Source organism: Artemia sp. Qi Xiang Cuo, chromosome 16 (assembly GCF_049724085.1).
Source record: "Artemia sp. Qi Xiang Cuo chromosome 16, ASM4972408v1, whole genome shotgun sequence".
In the NCBI taxonomy this organism is placed as follows: Eukaryota; Metazoa; Arthropoda; class Branchiopoda; order Anostraca; family Artemiidae; genus Artemia; species Artemia sp. Qi Xiang Cuo.
In genome coordinates this window covers 59286036-59305359 of record NC_142809.1, presented here as the reverse complement: position 1 = coordinate 59305359, position 19324 = coordinate 59286036, and the positions used below count along the sequence as shown (strand labels likewise).

The window sequence follows — 19324 nt, the reverse complement described above, 5'->3', positions numbered from 1 at the left end:
ACTGCATATATGTAAAAGACAGATAATTCTTGGATTTTTTTTTATAGCTTGATTAGTTTAATTAAAATATTTTAGTTATTTACCTTTATTTGCGTATTACTAAATTAGACGTTACTTAAGTTATAGTACCATGTGCGTAAATGTAGATTTATTTAGATTGTTCCAACTAATTATTTATTTAAGTCATGGTTGCAGCGAAAGCTGCAACCTAGTAAAGAATAGATACTTGGATTACCTTCGCAGATATGCTCCCCCATTCGCACATTTTGGTACTTCTGCGATTGTTCTTACAGGTTTTCTTATTTTCTACAATCGGTATATGTATTGTGCCTTGTTTTCGTTGTTGTGGATTGAAGAACTTAATTGTAATTCCCATTTAATTGATAGTAATTTTAATTATATTTTGTGGTCAATTACACTGATTCGTGTTATCTCAATTATGGTATAATAGAATACAAAACATTTTTTGGATAAATCTAAAATAGCATTTATTTATTTGGATAAACCTAAAATAGCATTTTTTACATACAGCCAATGATCTGAACAAATTTCTTTCATTGTACAAAGCCTCCCTATTCTTTCTTTAAACACTCCTTATAAGTTGACCTCTCTCATTCTCCCCATTACTTCACCAGAAGAAAAAATTAAAAACATAAGAAAATGCAGCTGGATTTATCTCAATAAGGCTTTCCGATAGAACTAATTAAGAGATTTTCCGACAATGTTTCAAAAACTTTTTCCTTAATTTTCCATAAAATTAGCTCTACTGGTAAGTTCCCTTAACACCCTAGGATATAGCTACCGAGTTGACATCATAAATCTCAATGCATCACTCTAACCCGAGTAGGAGAAAATTTTGGCGGTCGCAGCGATGAGAGATAAGTGGTGACTTTTCTTGGATGTCCCAAGTTCCTCTGAAGTTACGGGAGGATCTAAGGCACAAAATAAGTTTCCAAATTCTTGATAATGAGGTTTTATTACTTTTACGAAAAAGACATGTAAAAAACAAAATATTGACGTGGATACACTCGCTACAATGATCCCCATTCTACAAATGATGTAAAGGTCTTTAGCGGAATGGTTGAAAGTAATCACAAATGTTGAGCTTAGGCAATTTTAAAAAATTATGCTCTACATCCACCACCCTGTTAACCTTGTGGACACAATATATAATATACGTGAATAACTCAATACCAAGCTCAATAATATAGCAGGGAACTTTTAAAAAAAACTATTGATTTAATTGAACGCAATCATTGATAGAAAATGTGTTCAATGAATTTCAAGTAGTCCCCTAATTAATTAGAATAATTGCTTATATTCTCTCTACTATAATACTTGATTTCAGTACCTAAACGTATATTCTGAACCTCACCCAATTCACAACAGTTTGTCCCGGGCAACACTCTTAGGCCCAGTTTTATTACTTAAATGGTAAGCAACATTGTACATCCTTTTTCAGAGTTGAAGGAGGCTTGGCCCTGAGGCATTTTTGGCACAGTTTTGACACATCCAGAACGCGAAATTAAAAGAGGGCGCAAAAGTTTGTCAATGGAAAGCTTTCATTGTATTTGTATTTTCCAAAACAATTTAGTATGGAATCCATATATAGGTCAAAAGTCATATAACCTTGTCATTGTAAGCGTTTAAATGCTTTCCTTACATTATCTAGTTGCTTCAAGATCCTTCAATTATTTGTAGAGTTGATTAGTTTGCCTAAATTAACATTTAAAGCATTTCTTTCTAATTACCATTACATTGCCATATTTTTATTTGTAATTTAAGTTTTGATTTCTTATAACACATCCTTCTAACAATTAAAAAAAAAATTCAAAAAAGTCTCGTCTACAAATCGAATCCTAATTGCAATAGTATAACGCTTTTTATCCCCTTTTCTTAGTTAGCTTTACAGTTTAAATGAAATAGAAAGACTGAAAAAATGGTAACACTTTCAATAAGACAGCCTATCAGTGTCTGAATATGTTATCTCCTGAGTACTTTTGGAATGTATTTTCCCAAAATTCTCTCTACTATGAATATTCTACACGAAATGTTGACCATTTGGTCAGTGAGATCCAACATTCAACAAGGTCAAGTTTTGCTTTACGGAACATAGGTGTTTCGGTATGGAATGGTCTCCCGGATAGTATTAGAGCGGCCGATAACTTAGTTTCATTTAAGAAAAAGTTAAAGATTTTTTTTGTTGAAAAAGGAGGATAAATTTTTTTGATTTTTTTCCTTATCTTTTTTTTAAATAAGAATTTATTAATAATTATTATTGTTTTTATTTATTTTTGTTTAAAGGGCGGTTAAAAGATACAGCCACCAACAGGATTTTTTTAACCTTAATGTGGTTGTCTAGTTATTTCTTATGTTTGTTGAATGTTTTTTTTTTGTAAAATAAAAATGTCTATGTCTAAAAACGTTGCAAGAAAAGAAATTCTGTGAAAGTGACGATAAGACCCTTAATATTTCGGAATCCAAATGAAAAAGAAAATAAAAAGAATAAAATCTGGAAGCGTGAGTTTCTTTTGTTTTTGTAACTAATTTGTATTGCTTATCGTCTTCTTATATACATGCTAGTTTTTTAAGCTAGTTTTTTTTTCTTTTTCTTTTTCCAGTTGATAAAGGCTCCCAGACGTGAAGATGAAATATTCAAAATTAGATATTGAATACAATTGTTTTGAACATCCATATTGTATTCAGCAATGTACTAAATACAATGATTTGTAGAACAATGTGTTTTTATTTGTCGTAACAGCAACAAAAAAAGAAAGAAGATCACCACAATAACCAAGATTATTAAAAAAAAAACTAATGAATGTAGAATGGCAGTTTAGTATATGTGTCTCTCGATTCTAGTGTATCTTGATTTAGTTCGAAATTCCTCTAAATTTTCCCTGAGAATGTCAACTCAATGCCCTTAACTGCTCCTAAGTCAAGTCAAGTCAAGTCAATTTTTTTAATCATAAATAAAAACAAAATCGCAAAAACATCGAATTAATCACTGGCAGTTATGTTATTTTGACAACCTGGGTGCATCTAGGGTCTTTTGATTTAGTAAAAACCTCCCCTTCAACATCCCTGATTGTTTCAACTTCATTCTGGAAGTCTTCCCTGAACTATTGCAGATCCACCCTTTGGCAACAAACATGAAATTAGCGTCTTTTAATTTAGCTCAAAATCCCCTTCAACGCGTCTTGAAAGTTTCCGCTTAATACCCCTAGCTGTTTTTTTATGTATTAAAAATAAGGCCTTTTGATTACTTGGATGCATATGTTGTCTTTTGATGTATTTTTGCATGCCCCCTCAACAATCCCTTAAAGTTTTAACTTATTATGCTGAGTCACTCAAGAAATTCCATAGATATATCCTTTTAAAAACCCGAATCCACGGAATGTTTTAATTTTGAATGCTACAAAGAGTGCACAACATTTGAATATTGACATTGTCAGTATTTTCCTCAATTTTCCCTGAAAGCTTCTACTTAGGACCCTTAGCCTCTCTTGAGATATTATAGATAAAACTTTTTGACAACCTGTAGGCAATTAGTGTCTTTTGATTAAGTTCAACATCCCCCTTACGTCCCCTGATAGTTTTAACTTTATACCCTTTGCAACTCCTGAGGTATTGCCGATATGCCATTTTTAGAATCTTAATGCATTTTGTGTCTTTTAATTTAGTTTACTATCCCCCTCCACATCTTCTGAAGGTTCAAACTTAATACCCTTAACCCTTCCTGAGAAATTGAAAATGCTTCCTTTTTGACAATTTTTATGTATATTGTGTCCTTTTGGTTATGTTCAACACCCCCTTACCATCCCCTGAAAGTTTCAATTTAATACCCTGAAAAATTATGAAATATTCCGGTTATCCCTTTCGACAACCTAGATTCACATAGTTCTTTTGGTTTGTTTTCGTATTCCCTAAAAAATCTCCGGAAGTTTCAACTTAATATCCTTAATTGTTCCTGAGATGTACCAAATACTCCCTTTTGATATCCCTGATACATATATTACTTTAATTTACCTAAACACGTCTTAAAAGTTTCAACCTATGACCTTAGCCGTACCTAGAAATTGCAGATACACAGTTTTGACAACATGAATGCACATATCGTCTGTGTTAGGCGTAAGGGACGTGTCTAACATTTTCAAACTTATTAAATAATTACCAAAAAACTCTTTTTTAAGCTACATCCAAAAGCAAGAAAAGCAGGAGTATGCATTTTTAATGACACTTCAATTCTCTTGCTGTGTACTACCCTGCTGATCCTCCCTTTAAGAACGGCTTAGCAAATGGTTTTGGCAATAACATTACAGGTTTGAAATTGGCAGATACGAAAAGTCAGTGTAACAGTGCATAATCTTTTCATTTGGTTCTCGTCCCCTCTCAACATGCCCTGAAATCTCCAACTTAGTCACTAAGTCTTTCCTGATATATTGCAGGTAAACCCTTTTGATGGGTTTGATGAATATTAGTTAATTTGATTTAGTTCAACATCAAACACACCCCCCCCCCACCGACACCGGCACTCCCTGAAAGCTTCAACTTAATACCCGTACCAGTGCCTGAGGAATTGCAAATTTCCACTTTTGACAACCTGGATGCACATATTTTCTTTAGATTTGGTTCAAAATCTCCCTCAACATCCCTTGAAAGTTTCAACCTAATGCCCTCAGACGCTTCTAAGATGTTGCAGATATGCATTTTAAACAAGATAGATGCACACAGTGTCTTTTGAGTTATTTCAACATTTCCTAAGACATCCCTGAAAGTTTCAACCTCATAACCTAAGCTGTTTCAGATATATTTCGATACACCCTTTTGACAACCGGGACATAGTGCATCCTGGTTACATCCTTTGGAAACCTCAATGAACATGGTGTCTTCTGATTTGGTTTTACGTCCCCCTCAACATCTCCTGAAAGTTTTATCTCCTATTCTTTGTCGTTTTGGAGACCCGGGATCAATATGTCCCCCTTTCCTAAAAGTCAAATTTATATAATGTATTACAGGTGCAAAAAAAAAACTCTCTTCCTAATTTAGTAACTGAGATAAATGAGCACTTGAACAAGGTCTAGACCTTACTCATCCATCCAATCACCTAAGACAAAACAGTACATCCAACCCGATAATCCGAAAATCAAGTCCAAAATAGAACAAAATCAGCATTAAAAAGTGTAAGTCATTGTCCCAAAACCAAGCCATAGCACCGTAAATCTACAAAATTTAATATTCCCCAAGGAATCACCACATATCAGGACTCTTTTGTCATTCAAAATTTAATTAAAAATATTAAATTAAAATTTTTTTTTTGATTTTCTTAATCATAGTTTTAATGTTTTACTCTGAAAAAACTACTTTGATAGTGCATTACTTTTTATAAACACTGAGTATAAAGGCATTAAATATTTTGGTGTTTGATAACCAAGTTCAAAAGTGTCGATGTTGTTGAAAAATATCCGTCCAACGCTTGGGCATTGCTCAACAGAATTTAATGCTGGGAGTTTATATCTTGGTTTTTGTAAGTAGGCTATTGTTTTATGTATTTTATGTAGCTAATTAATTTTTTCATTTTTAAATACTTTTACTTTAATTGACATACTTTTTCCAATGCCCTTAGAAAATTGTTTGTCTTTAAGCTTCATTAAATAAAGAAATTAAAATAAGTTTTTTCAACTGAAAGTAAGGAGCAACATTAAAACTTAAAACGAACAAAAATCATTACGTATATAAAGGGGAAGGGGGGTTCCTCCTCCGCAACAAAAAAAAACGAAAAAACAAACAAACACGCATCCAGGATTTTTCTTCTGGTAAAAAATTACAAAATTCCACATTTTTGCAGATATGAGCTTGAAACATCTACAGTAGGGTTCTTTGATGCGCTGAATCTGATGGTGTGATTTTCAATTATATGACTTCAACGGGGTCTTTCCCCCTTTTTCTAAGAATTAGACAAATTTTCTCAGGCTCGTAGCTTTTAATGGGTAAGACTAAACTTAATGAAAGTAAAATATTTGAAATCAGCATAATACGCCAATGCTTTTAATACATCTATTGGTATCAAAATTCCGTTTTTTACTGTTTTGGTTACTATTGAGCCTGGTCGCTGTAAGTACGTTACAGGTCATTACCACGAACTGTTCGATTATCCATCAAAATCCAAACCGTAGTACCAAAAGTACTGTATTCAAAAGAAACTTTACAGTTTCATGAAATGTAATTTAACAAATAGAAAAGGTTTTTCAACTAAAGTTTTCAAACAAGTTATTTATGTAAAAATCTTATTAGACTATTAGAAAATGATATAAGAAAATAATTTTATGGTTTCAGAGAAAAAGGAAGGGCCCCTATTCCAACCCCCCAGATATGCCTTTGCTTCATTAGCGGTTGAACTGAGCCAAAACTTCTCTTTAAAGCACAACCGAAGCAGTGGCATAATACTGTCAAGAAAGTCAGCGGTAAAACAGTCAAAATGTGGACTTTAATCTTGATGTTTCCCTTGAAACTACAGCTAATTCACTAAATACACACTTGCCGCTCTTTTACAAACCCTCCCTGCTCTCTCATGTAATATTCCCTGACCCCGCCCCCCCCCCCAGCACCACACCAGGATATCCCTGTAGTACAGCCTGTTGTTGAGTACAGCCTGAGGCGAAAATATGTAAACTAAAGAGAACTTCAATATGCCCCCTTGATATTCCAATTGATTTAATAAAAACATTTCCCGATAAGTTGTCAACCCTTTTATCAAACATTTTTAATAGAATAATTAGAAGTGGTTAATTCCCTAAGTGCTGGAAAAAAGGATACATTACACCCATACAGAAGAAAGGCGTTAGTTTGAACTTTTATAGAGGCACACCAAATATCCTAACACCAATATTGTCTAGACTGTATGAGAGCTTCGCAGCAGATTGGCTTAAAAAAACGATCCTTGAACTTGCTGATGAACAACAATTTGAAAACATGAAAGGCTTTTCAACGACACATTACCTGGTCAGTCTTCTCGGTACTGTATATAAACTACTTGACGAGCCAAATACCTGGCTCAATCACCTTTTAATTGACCTCCAAAAGGCTTTTGGTCTGGTTAGTCATAATGTTTTAGTTGAAAAAACATTGAATGAATTTAATGTACCTCATTTTCTAGTCAATATTATTGCATCTTTTCTGTCCAATAGGAGTCAATTAAGTACAAAAATGTTTATTCTGATTCCCTATTTCTTGCGGAGTTCCGCATGGTACGCTTTTAGGTCCCTTGCTATATTTGGGAATGATTAACAATCTTGTTGATGAATCGGCCGATCGATGGAAGTTTGTGCATGACATGTCATTACTCAAAAAGTGCAGAAGAAATATTAAGAGCAGTGCAATGGAAATTATCGAAGACGTTGCGAATTCTCATAATCTAATATTATAACCTTTACTTTTCTTAAATTTTCCATGCCCAAAAGCACACATCATTTGCCTTTAAATATCTTTTGTCCGTCCACAGCTTGAGTATGCTTGCCAGTGTGGCATTTTGGCCTTACAGTGGATCAGGCCGATAGGCTAGAAATTATCTAGAATAGATCCCTGAGAATTATTGACGGTCAAGGTAACGTACCTTACATTCTTCTCCTGAAGGATTTCTGCCTTCCTACCTTGGCAACCCGACGTGTTACTCTTTGTACTAATTTTGGAAAAAATCTGCGTCGCAACCCACGCTTTCAATGAATACTCCCAGCCCCTGATTGCCCTCCAAAGCCTCAAAAAAAAATCCCGGTTCTAAATCCTATTAATGCAATAACTGAGCTACTACTACTACTACTAACAACTCACCACAGCACCAAGCCGCCAGAGGCCAACACAGCTACGCACGCTCCTTCTCCATCCCAATCTATTCGAAGTCTCCTTTTTTACACCCTCCCATGAAGTTCCCATTTCCTTTAAATCTTTCTTTTTGACGTCATCCCACCCCAGACGAGGACGACCTGTTTTCCGTTTAGCCCTAGACGGTTGGCCGAAAAGAACAATCTTCGGCAATCTGTCATCGTTTATACACACAGCGTGCCCTAGCCATCTCAACCTTTCTTTCATTACAGCCCTAGAGAGCGGTATTGAACCACACTTTTCGTACAGCCTATTGTTTCAAATACGGTCAGTCAACCGTGTACCCAGAACAATCCGTAAGCAATTTCGCTGGAAAACATCTAGCAAATCTTCACCCGCTTTTCGAAACGCCCATGCTTCAGAGCCATATTTGACTACTGTCATCACTGTAGCTTCTTATATTCAAATCTTGGTTTGCAGACTTATCTTCCTATTCTCCAAGCTTTTTTTTAATTGTGAAATAAACACTCTGAGCCTCGGCTATTCTACTTTTAACATCTTCACTACTCACACCATCTTAACTAATAATACTACCAAGGTAAGTGAAGCTGCCCACTTGATCAATCTATTCATTACCCAACGTCACCTCTTTATCTTCACTTATTCCTAGCCCTAGTGACTTAGTCTTCTTAACATCAATTTTCAAACCTATTCTAGCACTGAACTCGCAAAACCTCTAAAAGCTCATTCATTTTGCTCACACTTTCCTCTAGGATGCTTAAATCATCAGCATAATCTAAGTCCTGGACACTTTTTCCTCCCCATTTGATTCTGTGGTCTCCCATTGCCTTTCCTGTGCTCCTTAATAGAAAGTACATCAAATAATCCATATAAAGGGGGATAGAACGCAACCCTGCTTAACTCCTGATTTAATACAAGACCAGCTGCGAACCTCATTTCCTACCTTAACCGCACCAGTGTTATTCTTGTACATAGCACTAACCACTTTAATGTATTTGTCTGGTATACCATACAAGGATAAAACCTTTGCTTCGTCTATCAACAGAATTGAACGCTTCCTCAAAATCTATAAAACTAAGGACCAAAGGCGTTTGACAACTCAGGCACTTGTCAATTATTAACCTAAGAGTGAAAATTTGGTCGACGCATCCTCTACCTTTTCTAAAACCGCACTGTTCTTCTCTTAAAACTTTGTCTACGGCATTTCTCAGTCTAAAAAGTATCATATTAGCCTACTAAGTAATTTGCCACCTACAGAGACCAGACTAATGCCTCGATAATTACCACACTCACTTTTATCACCTTTATTGTAAAGTGGCTTAATGAATGTTTTCCTTAAATCATTGGTACTTCCTCTTTTTCAAAAATCATATTCATAATCTTCAGTAACTTATTTCTAACCTCAGAGCCACCATACTTAAGAAACTCATTTGCTACCCTGTCAGCACCTGGAGCCTCATTATTTTTTAATCCTTTTAGTACTGTCATTAATTCTTCCTCGCTAAAACAAATCTTCCTTCACATCCAAGGTATCCCAAAATTTTTCGTTTTCCTCTATATCTTTTCCTGCAATTCTATCTCAGTTTAGCAAATTTTCAAAATGCTCTGCCCATCTCTGTTTAATTCTTTCCTTATCGCTAATTGTAGCCCCATTCCCATCTTTAACTGGGCCAAGTCCAGATTGACTACTCCCTCTCAATTTATTGACAAGCCAGTACAATATTTTACTATTATGCCGTCTAGCTGCATCTTCCAAATCCTCTACAGTTTTATCCATGGCCTCCACTTCACACTTCCTTAGTTCATATTTCAATACTTTCTCCACTTTCTTTACATTCTTTTTGTTTTCATTCTATCTATCGCTCAGATAATTCTTGTACAAGCCCTTTTGCCTTTCTATTAAACATAAAGCCTTTTCACTAATATTCTTAGCTACAGTCCTACCTTTCTTCCCTATGACAGCTTCAGCAACTTCACCAATTATTTTTCTAAAATTATTCCAACCATCTTCCACATTATCAAATTTTAAACTCTCAAAATTAGTATTCAACTGTTCCTGGAAAGTTTCTCTCAACTTCTGATCCTGGAGTCTACCAACATCAGAACTTACCGGGAGGTAGTTACCTTTCCAAAATTTGAGTTTTAGATTAACCCTTGACACTGCCAGATGGTGATCTTTACTTTTAACACCAATAACAGCACTCCTATACACCCTAGTGTCCTGTATTGATCCTGCCAGTCCTCAGTTTACTATAAGTTAATTAATAAGGTTTGCTGTTTTACCATCACGTGAATACCATGTTAACTTATGAGCCATTTTATGACCAAACACCGTGTTGGTTATAACTAGATTATAATACCTACAAAATTGAAAAAGTCTGTATCCATTACTGTTTTCTTTTCCTACACCAAATTTACCTAGGCTAGGATACCATCTATCCCTATTTCTACCGACCTGGGCGTTAAAATCTCCATTGTTAATGTGTTAGTTTGTTTGTTGGGTTTATCGCTGTATGTTTTTATAGTGTACTTATGTTTGTATTTTTACACTCATTTTTATTCATTTTATTTATGTTACTCATGTTTCTTACTTTTTACTTTTGTTTATTTTAGTTACATTTTACTTATGTACTTATGTTTGTGAACTTATATACTCATTTTTATTCATTGTATTCATTGTAATCATTTTTATTTAAAGACCAGTTGGGTTCATCGCTGTAGGCTGTGTTTTTATATTGGGCTTATGTACTTATGTTTTTCTTTTATATATTGTACGGTAGCTGACAGAAAGCAACAAGTTCGGCAGTTTTTTATGTTGTGAAAGTTTGCTTGTTAATAAAGTAGCCTACTATTCTATTCTTTTCTAAGGTTCAAAAAGGAAAAAAACTATAAGAAAAGAGGGGAGTAGAAAATGAAATGTTAAAAAAACAGGTAAATATGAAAAAGTAAAATTAAAAAAAAATTGTATAAAATTATTTTTCTTTTTATAAAAATGAAAAAAAAATTATAAATTAGAATAAGGAGTCGGTGGGAGTCAGAACCTTATGTATATTAAGGCTCTGATCGCTCGAATTTTTCCTGGAATTATTGAATTTTTCGAAAAATTAAAATCGTAAGCATAGTAATAATTGCAGCCATTTTCAGGGCCTTGGTATAGCTTATATATTGTCATAGTAAGGTGACATTTGGTCGAATGCATAAGTTTTTGATCAAATTCCAGTCGCAGCAAAATAAATAGATGTAGTAAATTTAAATATAGATGTAATTCTGGATGGGCGAATTTAAAATTAATAAATACTAAATATTTATATCTAGCATTCAAGTTTGAGAAGCTTGAAGTAAATTGAGTTGTGAAACACTTTCTTCGGACTTAGTTCAGCTATGGATCCATTTATGAAAAGTTCATTCACCTATTTTAACAGTTCCCAAGCATTTTTTCAATGCCATTTGATCGAGAACCTAGGTATTTGATCAAGTAATTGATTTTCTACTCTTATTGCGATTTATAATCAGTTCTGGAGACTTTTAATACAAATTTTAGGAAATTACTGTTAATTGAAATCCTTTGTCAATGAGAACAGGGGTTCGAGTCCTGGCGTTGCCTTTTATTTGGTTTGGAACGGCAGTCAGTGGTGTGACTCTGCAAGTTTAACCAGAGTCGACTCAGCTGTAAATGGGTACCAGGGGAAATCTAGGGAAGTTAAACAGGAAGGGTATGCAAAGACACAGTGGCCCAAAACCCCCCACTGGACTTCCTAGGACTGTAAAGTAGGGACCATATAGTACATTGCCGTATTTTTTACCTTTTTTTAATACTGCTTTCTATTATTTACCTGAATGTGGCTTGGCTAACATTCCTTTAAGTTGCTAAAGTACTAAATTGATAAGTTTTTTTTTATATATTTGGGAGAACATTAAAAAAAGAAATGATATTTCTGGAGATTTCTGGTTTTAATTGTACGAAACAATCATCGGAAGATTTCTGATTGCTTATGGATTTGGTAAAAGAGATTTTTTTTTTCATTCGGCTTGGTCATATTGGCTTCTAAATTTTTTTTCGGTAATGTACTAGAATATCAATTTTCAATATTAAACTACTGGACCTAATTTCAGCGAATTTAGGATTGGAGGTAAACCAGCGTCTTATAAACACCCGCAGAATCCCAACCTGATGTTGGAACGAAAGTGATGAACACTTTCTAGAAAATCTGTTTAAATCCTTTCCCAAGAGAATTTTTTGCAAACCCATCCCTGTCATCAACAGATTTCGCGGGCATCCTAATGCATGTGTTTAATCACATAGAATAATTAATTACAATAAAATGGCACTGCTAAGAAAAACGAAAAGCTTTATTAATGAACAATTATTATTAATCTCTACAAATGTGACACAGTGATTGATTAGTGCTGGATTTTGAATGACAGCAACATCATTACCAATCTCATTTACAAGAAATATGAAGGGGGACGTACAAGATCATTTTGCAATCGCAATCACTCTACTACAACTTGGCGAAAGTAACGCAATTTTGCGTTTTCCTTTTAAATACTATCCCCAGTATACGAAATTCTGTATCTGTTTCCCTGTGCTATTGTGCTACCTAAATGGCAGATAAGAACCTGGCCTGTTCTTGGCTCGTTACATTTACAAAGGTCAATTCATATACGTGGTTGTTATTTGTCAAAAAAGGTAGCATTAAAATCGTAAAACTTTGTTTCTCAAATAAAAGTAAAGAGCAACTTTAAAAATTAAAAAAAGAACAGAAAGATATAAGGAGGATCCAAGCGTCTTAACCAACAACTCTGCACACTACTTTAGTTTTTTTTTTTAATTTCAGGTAGCTCTTACTACAAATGTTCTAACAAAAGGGTAATCTGTTTAGAAATTCAAACTTGTACCACAATGTTTCGAGAACGCAGGGAATAAAGTGTGCGATTTTATTCTAAATAATTCAGTTTTCAATTCAAATGTTTCGAAAGGCAGTCACTAAGATAAGAAACTTTCTTTTACACAGTCTATATTGTCTACACAGTCTATATTACACAGTCTATATTCTTTTACACAGTCTATAAACAGTCTATATTTTATGCACTGTAAAATCCTTTAAGAAAGCCTCTAGTCACACTTTAGGCCAAAATTGAAGTGGAGGTTGACAAGAGAGGCAGCCATCCCCCCCCCATATATAGAATACTGCCTGCTCACTGAAGTTCCATCGTTAACATTCACTTTAATAAAGAAAACATTATTTCATTTCTGGTTTTTTATTGCATATCCAGCTTAAATGTTAGGGGGCCTACTGTTCCTCAACCCCCGCTGTCTTTTTCCCATTATTATCATTTTTTGTGCAAACAGCTTTTATAACTATATTAATTACTGATGAAAAGTCAAATTTAAATTTAAGGGTGATAGTGTCCTTTTCTTTCAAGAGGTTCCTGGCAAACATATAGTTCTTAGGGGACCCCGTCCGATTAGTTTCACATCTGTGTAGATAGGCATATCAATATAATACTTTATGCTGCTTTAAAAATATTTCTACAGTCCAAGGGGATATGACACACAACAGTACCCATATTGCATACTTCGTCTAAATATATTTCTCGAAATCTAGGAAGTATATGAGACGAGACAGCTGCTTAGGAATAATTGTCTATAATAGCCGTTGATTTTTTACTGACTGTATATATTTTTAGTGATTCATGTGCCATTGAAAGGTATTATTTTCTTAGCTTTCTGATCCTTCTAAATGAATTAGCAGTCACTCGATAGAATTTTGGCCCCTTCTTGCAGAAATTGTTATTCAGTGAAACATCAAAGTAAATATTACTATTTTTTTTTTTATTAAACTAGGACTTTCAATTTCCCTTTGAATAACCCTCTTGCAGAATCTACTCTTAAAAATACGAAACTTCGTAGTTTGGCACGTAGGGATTAAATCCTCTTCAGAGTATTCATGCATTTTCCGTTTCTAATCAAAATCATATCCCCTTTTGGGGATATTTTACCACATTCAAAAAGTATACAAATTTTATTATATTAAAATCATTTTAAAAATATTTCTAAAATTGATTATTGCAAATATTCTGAATTCGACTGAAAAATCCGCAAGAATGCACTGTTATCAGATTATTTTTCGGGTTTCAATTTCTATTGAAAAGGTTTGCTTCAAATTTACGACTCATTCGACTGACACAAATCACCATGAATGATTTGATGACTTTAAATTTACCTTATACACTACTTTTAGAAAAAATAAGCCCTTTTTTGCTACCCCCAAGACTCGGTTTGCATAATGTAGTTGGTGCTTAATGGCATTTATGGCCTAGTAGGCATATAAGCAGTCGTTTAGTTCAAGTGGAATTGCTTCAACGGCAAACTCTACGAAGATGTCTGATGCATTATCAAACAGTTCGTCGTAACGGACTGTAAGTAAGGAGCGACCCGGCTCAATGGTAACCAAAACTCTAAAAAACGGAGTTTTGATACCAATAGATACATGAAAAGAATCAGATTTTAATGCTGATTCAAATATATAAGTTTCATCAAGTTTAAAATTACCCATCAAAAGTTACGCGCCTGAGAAAATTTGGCTGATTTTAGAAAAAAGGGAGAAAGACCCTCTAAAAGTTATAGAACCTTAATGAAAATCACACCATTATATTCAGCGTATCAGAGAACCCTACTGTAGAGGTTTCAAGCCCCTATCTACAAAAATGTGGAATTTTGTATTTTTTGCCATAAGAAAGATCACGGATGCGTGTTTATTTGTTTCTTTTTTTGTTTTTTTTTCCCTAGGGGTGATCGTATCCACCCAGTGGTCCTATAATATCGTTGGAGGGCTCAGTGGAACGGAACTTAAAGGTTCTAGTGCCCTTTTTAAGTGACCAAAAAAATAGAGGGCAACTAGGCCCTCTCCCGCGCTCATTTTTTTCCCAAAGTCATCCGATCAAAATTTTGAGACAGCCATTTTGTTCAGCATGGTCGAAAATATGATAACTATGTCTTTCAGGATGACTTAATCCCCAGAAGTCCTCGGGGGGAGGGCTGAAAGTTATGAACTTTACCCAATGTTAATATATAGAATTGGTTATTGGGAAGTATACAGACGTTCTCAGGGGGGATTTTTTCTGGTAGTTAGGGTGGGGGGTGGATCGGGGGTTATGTGGGAGGATCTTTCCATGAAGGAAGTTTTCATGGGGGAAGGGACAATGCTATGAAGGGGGCGCCGGATTTCCCAGTATTATTAAAGAAAAAGATCAGAAACTAAATTAAAAAAGAACTTTCAGTTCAAGTTTTTCAACTGAAAGTAGGGAGGAACATCAAAACTTAAAACGAACAGAAAATATAACGTATATGATTGGGTTCGCCCCCTAGTCAATACCTCGCTCTTTAAGCCAAAGATTATTTAGTACTTTCATAAGAGCTATTTATTATAATTAATTAAAAAAAACTTTCCGAAAAATAAGTTTTTCAAAGAAATTTAATGGTCATTTTGAACTTAAAAAAAGCATATACACTTACTTGTTAAAATTAAAACTAAACACGACCAGAAATTACTACTAAAGAATAAATTAAACCCAAAATGAACAATAATTATATAAACCATCATATCAAAAAGCATACAACAACTAGTATTAAAGGGTAAACATATCTTAGAGCAAGTAATGCCTAGCTTAATATAAAAACACACATTTCGCTATTAAAGCATAAATGAAACTTGAAACGAACAGAAACTAAATAACAATCAATGCGAACAAACATATATATTAATATATATATATATATTAATGTAAATGAATAAATAAATCTTAAAACGAGTGAAACTTAAATTGAATATGCAAATCTAGTTTGAATCGAATAAAAATAACTACAAACAAGAGTTTGGGTATCGCCTCACTGCAGAAGCCTAAAACCTACTAATAAATTAAACTAATAAATTAAACTGAATATTTGATGCATAATGATATTAATTGCTGAAAGCTCTTCAGTTCAAAGTTTTACTGTAATTTTAATATTTATTTTCAATATTAAGTACAAAAGAAAACATTTGTAATATAATTTGTTTTCAGTAAAGCACCAATGACGCAGTAGGTTTTAGGCTTCTGCAGTGAGGCGATACCCAAACTCTTGTTTGTAATTATTTTTATTCGATTCAAACTTGATTTGCATATTCAATTTAAGTTCACTCGTTTTAATATTTATTTATTTATTTACATTAATATATATTGTATGTTTGTTCGCATTGATTGTTATTTAATTTCTGTTCGTTTTAAGTTTCATTTATACTTTAATAGCAAAATATTTGTTTTCGTTTTAAGCTTGATTTTCATATTAAATCAAATCATTACTCGCTTCAAGATCTGTCAATTCATTAATATTATTGCTTGTTGTATGTTTTTTTCAGTGACTTTTTATTTAATTTCTATTCCTTTTGGGATTTTTATTTATTGCTTAAATGGTAATTTCTGGTCATGTTTAGTTTGAATTTTAAAATGCATTTTTATATCCATATTTTAATTTTAAAATTGCCTTTAATTTTATTTTAAAAACGTAATTTTCGGAAAGTTTTTTTTTAATTAATTTTTGTTCATTTTTGATTGCAAAAAGTTTCAAGCTTTTATGGCATGGGGGGGGGGTGGTTACTGTCCGATTATTCTTGACTTTAAAAAACGGATCTAGAACTTTCATTTAAAATCGAACGAGGCATTTTTGAAAGTCTATACGATTACCTCTTTGATAAAAACCTTATATATGAACAATAGACAGCTTGCAGAACTTGTGGACAGCCATTGACAACAATGAATGGATTGAAAAAATAGCTCGAATAAGGGGGTTTAGACCATTTCACTTGCTGACACAAAGGGATCACGACTGTTTGGAATTGACCTTAATAGGATTTTGTGTGCCAAAGCAATTTTACATCTATCTCAGAGTATGTATTTTAATTTGATAATTATAATAGAATTCCTATGTGTTCTTCCCATACAAAACCCCTTCCGATAAGTTATAAACCCCCTTTAATAAGTTATGCCCCACGGCATAGCTTACAATGCCTACCCCCGGGCCCTGGTGGGCTGTGTCGACACCGGAGTTTTTTGTTATCAGAACTTTGAACTATTTTAACAAATGTCTATCTCAAAATTATTATCTGATGCATTTAGGGCGTGGAGGAGGGGGGGCTAGTCACCCTCCAATCTCTTTTGACTCTTAAAAAGTGAACAAAAATTTTCAATTTTCAGTCAAATGAGACCTCTCCAAAGTTTATACGAGCATCCCTTCCATAAGAAATAATGGGAAGGATTCAGAGAATCCTTAAATTACAACTCTTGCCCTGAGGGCTGCGGGGGAGTTGTCATCCTCAAAGACCCAATTTCCAGAACTTAAAACTACGTTTAATAAAATGGCTATCTAAAACTTTTTATTGTAGATGTTTGGAGAAATGGTTGGCGTCAGAGAGGGGTTAGTTGCCCTCCAGCAACTTTTGATTGTTAATAAGGGTACGAGCCCTTTGTATTTCCAAACCAATTAGCCTTTTTTGAAGCTTCTACGATAATCTCTTCTATAAAAATCTCATATGCCCCCAGGGTACAACTTAAAACCTTTGCCCTGAGGGTTGTGTTGGATTGTCCTCCTCAAAACCATATTTTCTATCTGGAAATCACCTATGCTGAACGAAATGGCTATCTCAAAATTTCGATTGGATGTGTTTGGGGGAATGAGGGGCGGGAGGGGGGGGCTAGTTGCCCTCCAATCACTTTCGACTATTAAAAAGGGCACTAGCCCTTTGAATTTCCAATCGAATGAGCCTGTTTTGAAGTTTCTACGACAACACCTTCTATGAAAACCTTATATGCCCCCAGGTCATATCTTAAAACCCTTGCCCTGAGGGTTGTGGGGGAATGTCCTCCTCAAAAATATATTTTCTATCTGGAAATCAACTACGCTGAACAAAATGGCTATCTCAAAATTTTTATTGGATATGTTTCGGGAAGTGATCGGCGTGGGGGGGGGAGGGGGGACAGTTACACTCCAATCACTTTTGACTATTAGAAAGGGCACTAGCCCTTTAATTTCCAATCGAATGAGCCTGTTTTGAAGTTTCTACGACAACACCTTCTATAAAAACCTCATATGCCCCCAGGCCATAACTTAAAACCCTTGCCCTGAGGGTTGTGAAGGAGTATCCTCCTCAAAAATATATTTTCTATCTGGTTATCAACTATGCTGAACAAAATGGCAATTTCAAAATTTTGATGGGATGTGTTGGTGGGAATCATGGGCGTTGGGGGGCTAGTTACCCTCCCATCATTTTCGACTATTAAAATGGGCACTAGAACTCTCGATTTCCAATCGAATGATTCCCCTTTGAAGCTTCTACGACGACCCCTTCCATATGAAGAGCCTCTGGGAAAAAAAAATAAATAATAAATAATAACAAAACATTGGAACCGTATGGCCTTTACTATAGGCAACGCTACAGCGTTGCCTCTGATTAACAGCCTTTGTGATTAAGAGGTCATTTTTTAAGAATTGGAACAAAATTCGAACTTTAGCTTAAAGAGCAAGGTATTGACTAGGGGGCGAACACCTTAATATACGTATTAAAAATCTATGAATATAGAAGTTCGTTACGTAAGTTAATTCGCAAGTTACTTATATTTATTACTAATAAAAATGTTCGTAAATAAAATTAAATAAGTTTCGAGAAAGCCATTTAACCAAAAAAAGTGAAATTAATGTGCAAATTTTGTTTTAATTATTCATATACGGTGAGCCAAAATCAAAACCTGCATTAATTCAAAAACGTTCAAAAACTATATAAAAAAACCTAGTTTTTTTTAACTGAAAGTAAGGAGCGACGTTAAAACTTAAAATGAACAGAAATTATTCCGTATATAAAAGGGGCTGTCCCCTCCTCAGCGCCTCGCTCTTTACGCTAAAGTTTGACTTTTTCACAACTCATTTTTGTTAAACAATAAAAAACTTTAGCGTAAAGAGCGAGGCGTAGAGGAGGGGACAGCCCCTTTCATATACGGAATAATTTTTGTTCGTTTTAAGTTTTAATGTCGCTCCTTACTTTCAGTTTAAAAAAATTATTTTTTTTATTTAATTTCTGATCGTTTTTTAGTTAATGCAACTTTTATTTTGGCTCACCGTCATTGAATAAGTAAACAAAATTTGCATAAAAATTTTACTTTTCTTTTTTAAACAATAAAAAACTTTAGAGTAAAGAGCGAGGCGTTAAGGAGGGGACAACCCCTTTTATATAAGGAATAATTTCTGTTCTTTTTAAGTTTTAACGTCGTTACTTACTTTCAGTTAAAAAAAAACTTGTTTTTTTTTATTTAATGAAAAAAAAAGAACGTCAGAATTTCCGTATGATGGTACTAGTCAAAAGTAACCCCTGCGAAGGTCGTGTTTTTTTTTCTTTTTTTCTAAAATATGATTGGTTGCTTTCTCTCACTTTTAGAAATAGCAAAAAATTAG

General features: G+C 34.1%; 1 protein-coding gene across 2 annotated transcripts in view; it reads right to left on the bottom strand.

Annotated features, from left to right (window-relative positions):
- Positions 1 to 19324, bottom strand: part of Ih (hyperpolarization activated cyclic nucleotide gated potassium channel Ih) — a 502482-nt gene that overhangs the window by 431318 nt on the left and 51840 nt on the right. The gene's annotated exons all lie outside the window — the stretch shown is intronic.